Raw genomic sequence first — 10,173 nt, 5'->3', positions numbered from 1 at the left:
TGAGAAAATTGGTTCAGCGTTGCAGAAACCAAATGGCCACCCACAGAGTTACACGGGCGAAGTCATTGGTTTATTGGGATACCTTAAACTGCTGTTTGAGTTCAAAGGAAGGCATGGTGAGTGTAAACGTTATGTTTCAAAATTCGGCACGTGTGTGCTGGGGTGGTGGGATCAGAGGGAATTGGGTATTTTGCTAGACTCAAATAGTCCTGATCAGGTCTTGAGTGTGGGTAGTGAAAGAAAGAAATGCAGTGAATTTCCAAGTGAATTTCCAAAGGCTTTCACTGATTTAGTGGGGGGAACTTAAGGGTTTCACTCACAAAATCATTCTGAACGAAGATGCTCGCCTCTGCATACATAAGTTGAGGCGCATCCCCATGAGTGTTAAGGATGAGGTAGCTAATAAGCTTAACAAATAGGTGGAAGGGGGAGTAATTGAGCAAGTTGAGTCATCCGATTGGGTCACCCCCCCTTGTAGTCACAAAAAAGGCGTCTATCATCGTACTTGAGCAAGTTATTGTAGCAACGGCAGCAATACGAACTGTTGTCTTGGAAGCTTCAGCTGCCATAAAATTCCCTTCAACGTGAACTCCAACATGTTGATGACTCAATGTATGAATAACATTACCACATGGCAGGCCTTTTTCCGGTTTTGTCACCTGTTACTAAAGCATCTTGTGCTTTACTGTGCCTTTAGAATCTCTAAATCAATTCTGGCCCCAATAGTGTATATATTAATTATAGGACTGGACACAGTAAAACGAATCACACACAATAAGTGTGGGGAATTCATGATCAGTATTTTGTAATGCCAGTATCAGGGCTTTGAGTTCTGCCAGCTACGCTGTACAGTCCCCTAGCGACTGAATGTGTGTTTTCCCAGGACGGAACTTTCCATCATGCATGCACCCTTTAACAATTGTGCATGCTGTAGAGTATTGCTTTTTTTTGTTCCTACGGTGGCCTGGGCAGATCCATCGGTATAAATGATGCATTCATATCGATCTAGATATTATTTTATTCGGCAGAGGATATTCTTGTTCCTACTGCAAAAATGCTTGTGTTTGTAATGTTGAGTTAAATCTGTAATTTACATCTGTTTCAGTGAGAGAACTAGCCTATTGAATCCATCTTGGATGTAAAGCTTTAGCATCAGGAACGTTCGCTCTGGTGACGGCCTCTAAGCTATCATGCCAGCTTGTATGGAAGGTAAAATATTTGTCTGTTCCTGTGTCTAATGATGCACTGAAAAATTAGGCCTGATTAAGTCATAGAAAGGTTTTACCCATTCTGTGTAATCAAAAATGTTGCACCCCCACCTCCCACAGTATATCCATACCCTATCACAGTGAATAAGTTTCTTCCGCCGGTGGCAGTTCTAACATCAAACCCCAATAGTCCGCCCAACATCTCCAGATTTTGTAGTGCTTGCATGGGCATCCCCTAGCAACAAAATAGGCTGTTCCAGCCCATTCTTCCATGTGGCCAAAGACAGAGCCTTTGGCGCCTTCCATGCCCTGGCAATGTCCCTCTTCGCCAGTGTGAAACCCAACAGCATGCGGTGTCTCTTGTAAATGTTACCGCCTATCTCCTCCATGACGTGGAACAAGGCCAACTGTGGTATGTGTGGGAGCCTACAGCCCAGGACCTCCAATAGACAGTCAAATACCCCCCTCCGAAAACGATCCAAAGACAGACAGTGCCATACCGTGTGAATCTTTGCTTCATGTTTTATTGAATATTGTCTCTGAGATTGAGGAATGGATTTTAATGGGATTTCGTGATGAGTTGACTCACCATCACCCCCAACATGGTTTCAGTAATGTGCAGGAGCTAGCGCTAAAGCCCTCTCCTGCGCATATGAATTTTTAACCAATTCTGGTATGAGGTCGGAAAAAGCAGGTAAAATTACGTCTTACCCCTTTGGGTACTCCAATATGAACTTAGGTGGACAATCTTTTTCAGCCAAAAGAATTTCATCAGAGGGAATTGGGTATTTTGCTAGACTCAAATAGTCCTGATCAGGTCTTGAGTGTGGGTAGTGAAAGAAAGAAATGCAGTGAATTTCCAAGGGAATTTCCAAAGGCTTTCACTGATTTAGTGAGGGGAACTTAAGGGTTTCACTCACAAAATCATTCTGAACGAAGATGCTCGCCTCTGCATACATAAGTTGAGGCGCATCCCCATGAGTGTTAAGGATGAGGTAGCTAATAAGCTTAACAAATAGGTGGAAGGGGGAGTAATTGAGCAAGTTGAGTCATCCGATTGGGTCACCCCCCCATTTGTAGTCACAAAAAAGGCGTCTATCATCGTACTTGAGCAAGTTATTGTAGCAACGGCAGCAATACGAACTGTTGTCTTGGCAGCTTCAGCTGCCATAAAATTCCCTTCAACGTGAACTCCAACACGTTGATGACTCAATGTATGAATAACATTACCACATGGCAGGCCTTTTTTCAGTTTTGTCACCTGTTACTAAAGCATCTTGTGCTTTACTGTGCCTTTAGAATCTCTAAATCAATTCTGGCCCCAATAGTGTATATATTAATTATAGGACTGGACACAGTAAAACGAATCACACACAATAAGTGTGGGGAATTCATGATCCGTATTTTGTAATGCCAGTATCAGGGCTTTGAGTTCTGCCAGCTGCGCTGTACAGTCCCCTAGGGACTGAATGTGTGTTTTCCCAGGAAGGAAACTTTCCATCATGCATGCACCCTTTAACAATTGTGCATGCTGTGAAGTATTGCTTTTTTTTGTTCCTACGGCGGCCTGGGCAGATCCATCGGTATAAATGATGCATTCATATCGATCTAGATATTATTTCATTCGGCAGAGGATATTCTTGTTCCTACTGCAAAAATGCTTGTGTTTGTAATGTTGAGTTAAATCTGTAATTTACATCTGTTTCAGTGAGAGAACTAGCCTATTGAATCCATCTTGGATGTAAAGCTTTAGCATCAGGAACGTTCGCTCTGGTGACGGCCTCTAAGCTATCATGCCAGCTTGTATGGAAGGTAAAATATTTGTCTGTTCCTGTGTCTAATGATGCACTGAAAAATTAGGCCTGATTAAGTCATAAAAAGGTTTTACCCATTCTGTGTAATCAAAAATGTTGCACCCCCACCTCCCACAGTATATCCATACCCTATCACAGTGAATAAGTTTCTTCCGCCGGTGGCAGTTCTAACATCAAACCCCAATAGTCCGCCCAACATCTCCAGATTTTGTAGTGCTTGCATGGGCATCCCCTAGCAACAAAATAGGCTGTTCCAGCCCATTCTTCCATGTGGCCAAAGACAGAGCCTTTGGCGCCTTCCATGCCCTGGCAATGTCCCTCTTCGCCAGTGTGAAACCCAACAGCATGAGGTGTCTCTTGTAAATGTTACCGCCTATCTCCTCCATGACGTGGAACAAGGCCAACTGTGGTATGTGTGGGAGCCTACAGCCCAGGACCTCCAATAGAAAGTCAAATACCCCCCTCCGAAAACGATCCAAAGACAGACAGTGCCATACCGTGTGAATCTTTGCTTCATGTTTTATTGAATATTGTCTCTGAGATTGAGGAATGGATTTTAATGGGATTTCGTGATGAGTTGACTCACCATCACCCCCAACATGGTTTCAGTAATGTGCAGGAGCTAGCGCTAAAGCCCTCTCCTGCGCATATGAATTTTTAACCAATTCTGGTATGAGGTCGGAAAAAGCAGGTAAAATTACGTCTTACCCCATTGGGTACTCCAATATGAACTTAGGTGGACAATCTTTTTCAGCCAAAAGAATTTCATAACCAAATGTCCGGTTCCCCCAAAAGAGACCCTTCACTTGCCCTCCATTTGGAACATTGTTTCATATAAAGGATGTGGGACACTTACCCTTGTATCAGGCGTTTCCACCATGATTTGCTCACTCAGTGCTACTGCCGCCAGATAATCCATCAGGTTCTGACGAGCTATTGTGCATTCTGACTCGCTGTCCAGCACGGTCACTGCCCATTCCCCATTCAGAAGCAAAATTTTCAGTAGCCTGAGAATTTCTAGTTTTGATCCTGGCTACCTTCTTCTTTTTGAATGGAGGTTTAGGAATCTTTTGTTTGACTTCCTGTTTAATGATGTAGTCTGAAGTGCGATGTGTCCCTTTTCGACTTGACTCGCTTTTCCGATCTGTGCTCTGACCGTCCGCCTCTCTCTGAGCATTTATTGGATGACTCCTGAAAGAAACAAGAGGAACGTGTATCATTATCTTGATACCTGTCAGGCTCCCTAAAATTATCATGGTTTCTTACATTTTATTTTCTCTCGGTGTATTCCTGTTGAGGATACCCGTTCTGTGACTGTGTTTTGTTTATAATTTTTTGGGTTGTTATCCAATTTATTCTTGAAAGTAATTGGGTGCTTGCTTAGTATTATCCTTTTCAGAATTGCTCTTAACTATTGGTTTCCCAGGACTGACTCCCAGATTATATCCACCCAGTAAAGCATATGTTTCCTCGATAATCTTGGGCAATTCTCGCTCCTGTTGTGCAGGAGTGAATTATTTCAGGTGTTGGTGTTGCGGCTGCCTCCCCTTTTGAGGCGGATTTATTTCCCTTCCCACTTCTGACGTCTCTGGTTTAAATGTGTGTAGGGGTCTGTGAGAAAGCATGACTGAACTACTCATATTGACTGTTAAATAAGAACCCAACCAACGTTGGCGGCGCCATGTTGTGTAGTTCCTACTAATCTGTAGTATCTGCACCTTTGTTGGACAACATAAACTAGGGGCTTGGTGCCTAGACTGATTCCGGACAACTTGCAGGATATGTTGGCCTATAGACCAGCTAGCCAACAGTGCCCCTGTAAACCCCCTAACCTTATCAAGGAGTGAATGGTTTTTAGCAATTACTGAACATGACAACCCTGATCCCTCATGGATCGCGGAAACAGTACTGAACTTTCTGCTCAGTACCAATTCCACCACCTACAGCTGTTTTTCAGAGACTCACCACAAACTTCACCAGACTAATTTTGGCTAGGTAAGTTTCCTGCATAGAATTGCGTACATTGACACTGCCATATAATAAGGGTGGATTTGCGGTGCCAGATCTCTTGCTATATTATCTGTGTGCGCAAGCACAATACGCACATTATTGGTTTCATCTGGTGAAATACCTACCACACACCGCAGTCGAGGATGTGGACGTACATCCCCTCCCACTACGATGTATTCTGCCTCATCCACGCCGCATGTCGCCAGAAATGAAATTAACACAATAAAAACTACAAACTCTGAATGGCAACGCATGGGGAAGCTAACACATAAACTGCCACTCTATCCCCCAGCATTACCTCAACAACATCATCCTGCGCTGACAGTGACACACACCGGCAATGGTACGGCGATGCTGCAACAAATTTGCATCACCACTATGGGAGATATATATACTCAGGGTAGATTCATTGATGAGGCAGACCTCAGCTACATACGTAACCAATCACTCCTCTTTAAATTTACATACATATCACAGACTGCGAGGGGCCATAAGGGATTTATATCCCACTTACCCGGTGGAACCACCGACATTGGTGGCACTACAGATGCTCATTACCACTCCGAATAATGCGAACATGGTTTCCAAATTATATAAGTCATTGCAAGAGGATGTGGCGAAGGATACCAGTAAGGATCGAGAACGCTGGGAGGTCCAGTTAGAGATACCTTTAAGTGAGGAGGAATGGCATAGCAGCTGTACACGGATATCCATATTGACACCAAATGGTAACTTGAGAAACATCCACTACTAGTATATCCACCAAACATACCACACCCCACTCCAGTTAAAAAATATGTGGGTTGAGGACAGATGCCGCCGATGAGGAACAGATAATGCCGATTTCATGCACCTAGCATGGCACTATGAAAAAATAAGACAATACTGGGAGGATATACCGGCAACCTTAAGCAACATCTTTGGAATAAATATAGACTGCTTGGCGAAAATATGCCTACTGGGCATAGTTGAAAAATTGAAATCTATGAAACGCAAGCTATGTGTTATCACATTACTGATGGCCAAGAGACGGGTGTTCATGTACTGGGACAGTATGAGGTCACCTAGCAAGAAGCAGTGGTTAAAGGACTTGGTATATTGTAGGGACACTTTAAAAACCTATCAAGAAGAACTTCTGATAGCCTCTAGACCCAAAGAATATTGGACACCACTGACAGAATATCTGAGATATCATCCAGAATTGTTGTTTCCTGTCACTGTATAAATTATAAGATGTGATGTGCCAAACTTGCTAACAGTTTAAACATTTTTTTTTCCTATGTTGCATCACAAATGTGTATAATGTCTGATATGTATATGCTGACCATGGAGAAATGCTGTGAACTGGGATGTTTTGTAAATTCTTGTTCTGAAAGCAATAAAAACCTAATTAAAAAAAACAAAAAACTTTCTGCTCAGTCACTCGTGCTCACTTATTCTCAGAGAGGTATACAGAGTATTCACTGTGGAACGTTTTTCAATAGGCTTATTGAACGAACGTTATTCTTGTATAAAATATGTGTACTACATTGATTAATAGACAGAAGCTGATAAAAGTGATCACAAGCATCAAAAGCGTAAATAGTAGAAAACAAGGCAGTAATCAACCATACTTCTACTATGAAAATCCTACTCTAAGTGTACCTCGAGGGTGTGTAGATGTGGAGCCAAGAATCCCCCCAAGGGACGTTCCAACCCCATTATCTGTTGGGAGAGAATGTAGGAGTCTGTCTTGGTCATCAACTGGACATCCCCTCACGGAGATGTCAGACCGCTGTGTTGTGAAGTCTCAGCATGCAGGAACCCAGGTGTCAGCTGAAGTGCCTCCCCTCCTAATCTACCGGGATGCTCAATATTTATAATAAAAAGCAGCCTTGCGATGTGCCTTTGATTAGTGATATTATGGACATGTAGATAGCCCTGTCGCCCTGTGGATGAAGATAGAGAAGACATTTGTACATAGTGCAAAAAGAGACCTTGTACTGGATGTTAAGGGCATAGTGATAATGTTGTGCGAAGCTAGATGTGTAAACAAGTTTAGTTTCAGAGAAACTAATCCAACTTTGTTGTGCACGCAATATGTGTGAAAGGTCACTGCTGAAAATAGGAAAATTTAAGAAATTCGCTGCTTCGCTACATGAGCTTAACCCGGGAACATACCAGTAGGGCAGAGTGGAGTGGTTCAGGGAAGAGTAGAGTGGTAGAGTAATGATGCAGAGTGCATTTTATGCTGAGTGGAGTGGCCTAGACAGCAGTGGTGTAGAGTGCAGAGGCAAAGAGTGCAGTGGTGCAGTGTAGAGATGGGGTATATAGAGTATTGTATTGAAGTGCTTTTCAGTGAGTAGCACACTACTAGAGTGGTGCAAAATAGAGTCGAGAGGCGCAGAGTGCAGTGGTGTTGAATACAGTGTCATAGAGTGTAGTGGTGCACAGTAGATTAGAGTGGTGGGTAGTGTCATGAGTGTATTGGCTTAGAGTGCAGTAAAGTGGAGTAGAGGGGAGCAGAGGCATAAAGCTGTGCAGAGAAGAGTGGAATAGAGTTCAGTCGCAGAGGTTGGACTGCTGCAGAGTAGAGTGTTGTAGAGTGCAGTGGTGTAGAGTGCAGTGGTACAGAGAGGTGCAGAGTAAAGTGACGTCAATGATGTGGCATTGGGTATAGTGGCGTACAGAGTAGTGGTGCAGAGTAGATTGGCATACAGTGCAGTGGCACAGAGTGTTTAGGTTTTGAATTAAGTTGTGTAGAGAGCATTGGTGTAGTGCGCAGTGGCACAGAGTGGAGTGGCGCAGAGTGGAATAGAGTGGCATAGACTGCAATGGCATAGAGTAGGTTGTTTTAAAGTATGTTGAAGTGAGCTACAGTACAGTGGTATAAAGTAGAGTGTCATAGAGTGCAGTGGTGAAGAGTGGAGCATTGCAGAGTTCAGTGGCGTAGAGTGCAGTGACATAGAGTGGCATAAAGAAGAGTGGCAGAGAGTGCAGTGTGAGAAGTTGGCCTGATATATGATGTTTCCAATTCTGGAACCACCTTGTATCAGTCCAAGCTATCCCTTATGGTGTCTGGTTGTAAGTCAACCTTGTAGACAAGCTATCTTAATGGTAGCATAGACTAAGCATCCTTAAAGGCTTAACTCAAGAGGTCGTGTTAAGCGAGCTGTTTTACTAATCACAGTCCTGTAATATCAAATGAAAGGACACCACACAAGTATATATTATAAAAATATATGTATTTATTACTTAAAATAATCCCCAGTATTCTTTATGACCAAAGGAGCAGAAGCGTTAAATCAAAAGCACAGTATAACATACAAAGTTGCACAATTATGGATGAGGGCGAGGGGCCACTCAGACCATATATTAAGAAAGTGGTATAAGAGATACCAATCGAACAGTGGTTAGGCCTAGGGCCTAGGGAATCGCTGGGAGCAGTCGGGACAAGCAATGCTGAAGCCCGCGGGATTCGGGTGCAGTGCTTAAAGCACACGCATGCACCAATACAAGTCAAAGGTGCGTAAAAGTTACACAAATAGAGTTTTAGGATACTTCCGCTGAACCTAGAAGGACAAAACTTTAGACACAGACCCTAGAGGTGTGTACCAGTATGGGAACGCCGGCGTTGCAATGTTACCTCACCCACAGGAAGCGGGTGCATAGGGTCGAAGTGGCGTCGGGTTTCGTCGTGCAGGTTCTGGGCGCTTGGAGCTGGAGATGCTGCAGGCGATGGGAAAGAGAAGTGTCCGGTGGGATCCGAGGGTGGATCCAGATAGAAAAGTACCTAAAAGCAGAGGGGACAGAGTCTGGGTCACTCAGCAGTGACCAGGGTGGAACCAGGACTGAACCAGGCAATGTCGGGCGCAATCAGGTGGTTGTCGAGGAGCTTCTCTCCGCTGCCACGTGGGCTCTGGGGCATCTGTGACGTCCAGGAGCGAGTGACGAGCTGTTCCACGTAGGCCTTCACCGTCGGCGCTATCGGCTTCAAGATTGGAGCAAATAACACTTGGCAAAAGCAATCCACGCGGAACTGGAAGACTGCTTCTCACTCGAACCAGGAGGGTCAGAGTGGGTGCTCCTTTTCAGGGGAGCGGGTGCAAATCTGGAGCAACTAGAATCACAAGTCGTATTTTGGTTTTCGTCGGCACAGGGGCCACAAGCCAGCTGACAAGTGACCGGGCCAACGCGTTGAGCCAAAAGAAGCAGAAGGGCCCCACGCAGCACTCGTCGAGTGTAGAGGGGTGAACTTCGGTGCAAGAGTGGCTCAGGGTTGGGGCTTCTCAAACCCCGGTGTACAGCTTCGAGGGTCACTCGTGGGCTGCACGGTCAGCGTCTCGTGGTCTTTTCAAGATGGCGTGCCCCACGCTTCCGGTCACCTCCACGGGTCTCAGCTCTGCAGGGACTGTGGATCGGGCTGTTGGAAGGCAGGCAAGCTTGATCACGTCGATCTCTGTCGCTCGAGTCCCGGCAGGAACTGCAACAAAGCAGACGTCGAGGTGCTGGATGGTGCCTGTTTGCACAGGGTGGTCACTCCTTGACCACAAGGGAGATTCTTCAGTCCTCTATGTTGAGTAGGATGTCGAAGGGTCCAGAGTTTCGTTTCTTATGTTTCATCAGGATAATCTGAAGTGCATTGGCACTGCTCCCACTCTTATTCGAATCTGGGGGGCTGGATTACCTGCTAGGTCCCCTCCTATGGGTGGGACCCAGGAAGGGGGTGGGTAAACCCCTTTCCTTTGATCCAGGCCGCGCTGGGACTGGGGCTGGTGTGCCCCAGAACCGGTTTGACCGGATTATGCAAGGGGCAGCCTTGTGCTCCCCATGCAGTGTCTGGTTTCTTTCAAACCTCCCTGCTACAATCCACTATCTCCTGTCTGGGGTGGTGTGACACCTCCCTGTGACAGGAAACCCTTTGTCCAGGCTCCCTTGTCTGAGTTTCGGTCCGCTGCAGGGGGTCAGACCTGTGTCTGTGGCAGAAGCATCCATTTTGTGGATCTGAGGCTCTTTTAAAAATCAACCGCATTTAAGCAAAGTAACATGTCTTCTCCCTCTAGAGGGGTGGAATGCTATCCCCGTCGCCAGGACTGGCGCGGGGATAGTATTCCAAATTGTATGACACCTTACACGACATGTTTTGATAAAGCCAAACCAAA

This window comes from Lissotriton helveticus, chromosome 7, assembly GCF_964261635.1.
Source record: "Lissotriton helveticus chromosome 7, aLisHel1.1, whole genome shotgun sequence".
In the NCBI taxonomy this organism is placed as follows: Eukaryota; Metazoa; Chordata; class Amphibia; order Caudata; family Salamandridae; genus Lissotriton; species Lissotriton helveticus.
The sequence above is the reverse complement of the archived record's forward strand: the minus strand, read 5'-3'. Positions refer to the sequence as shown.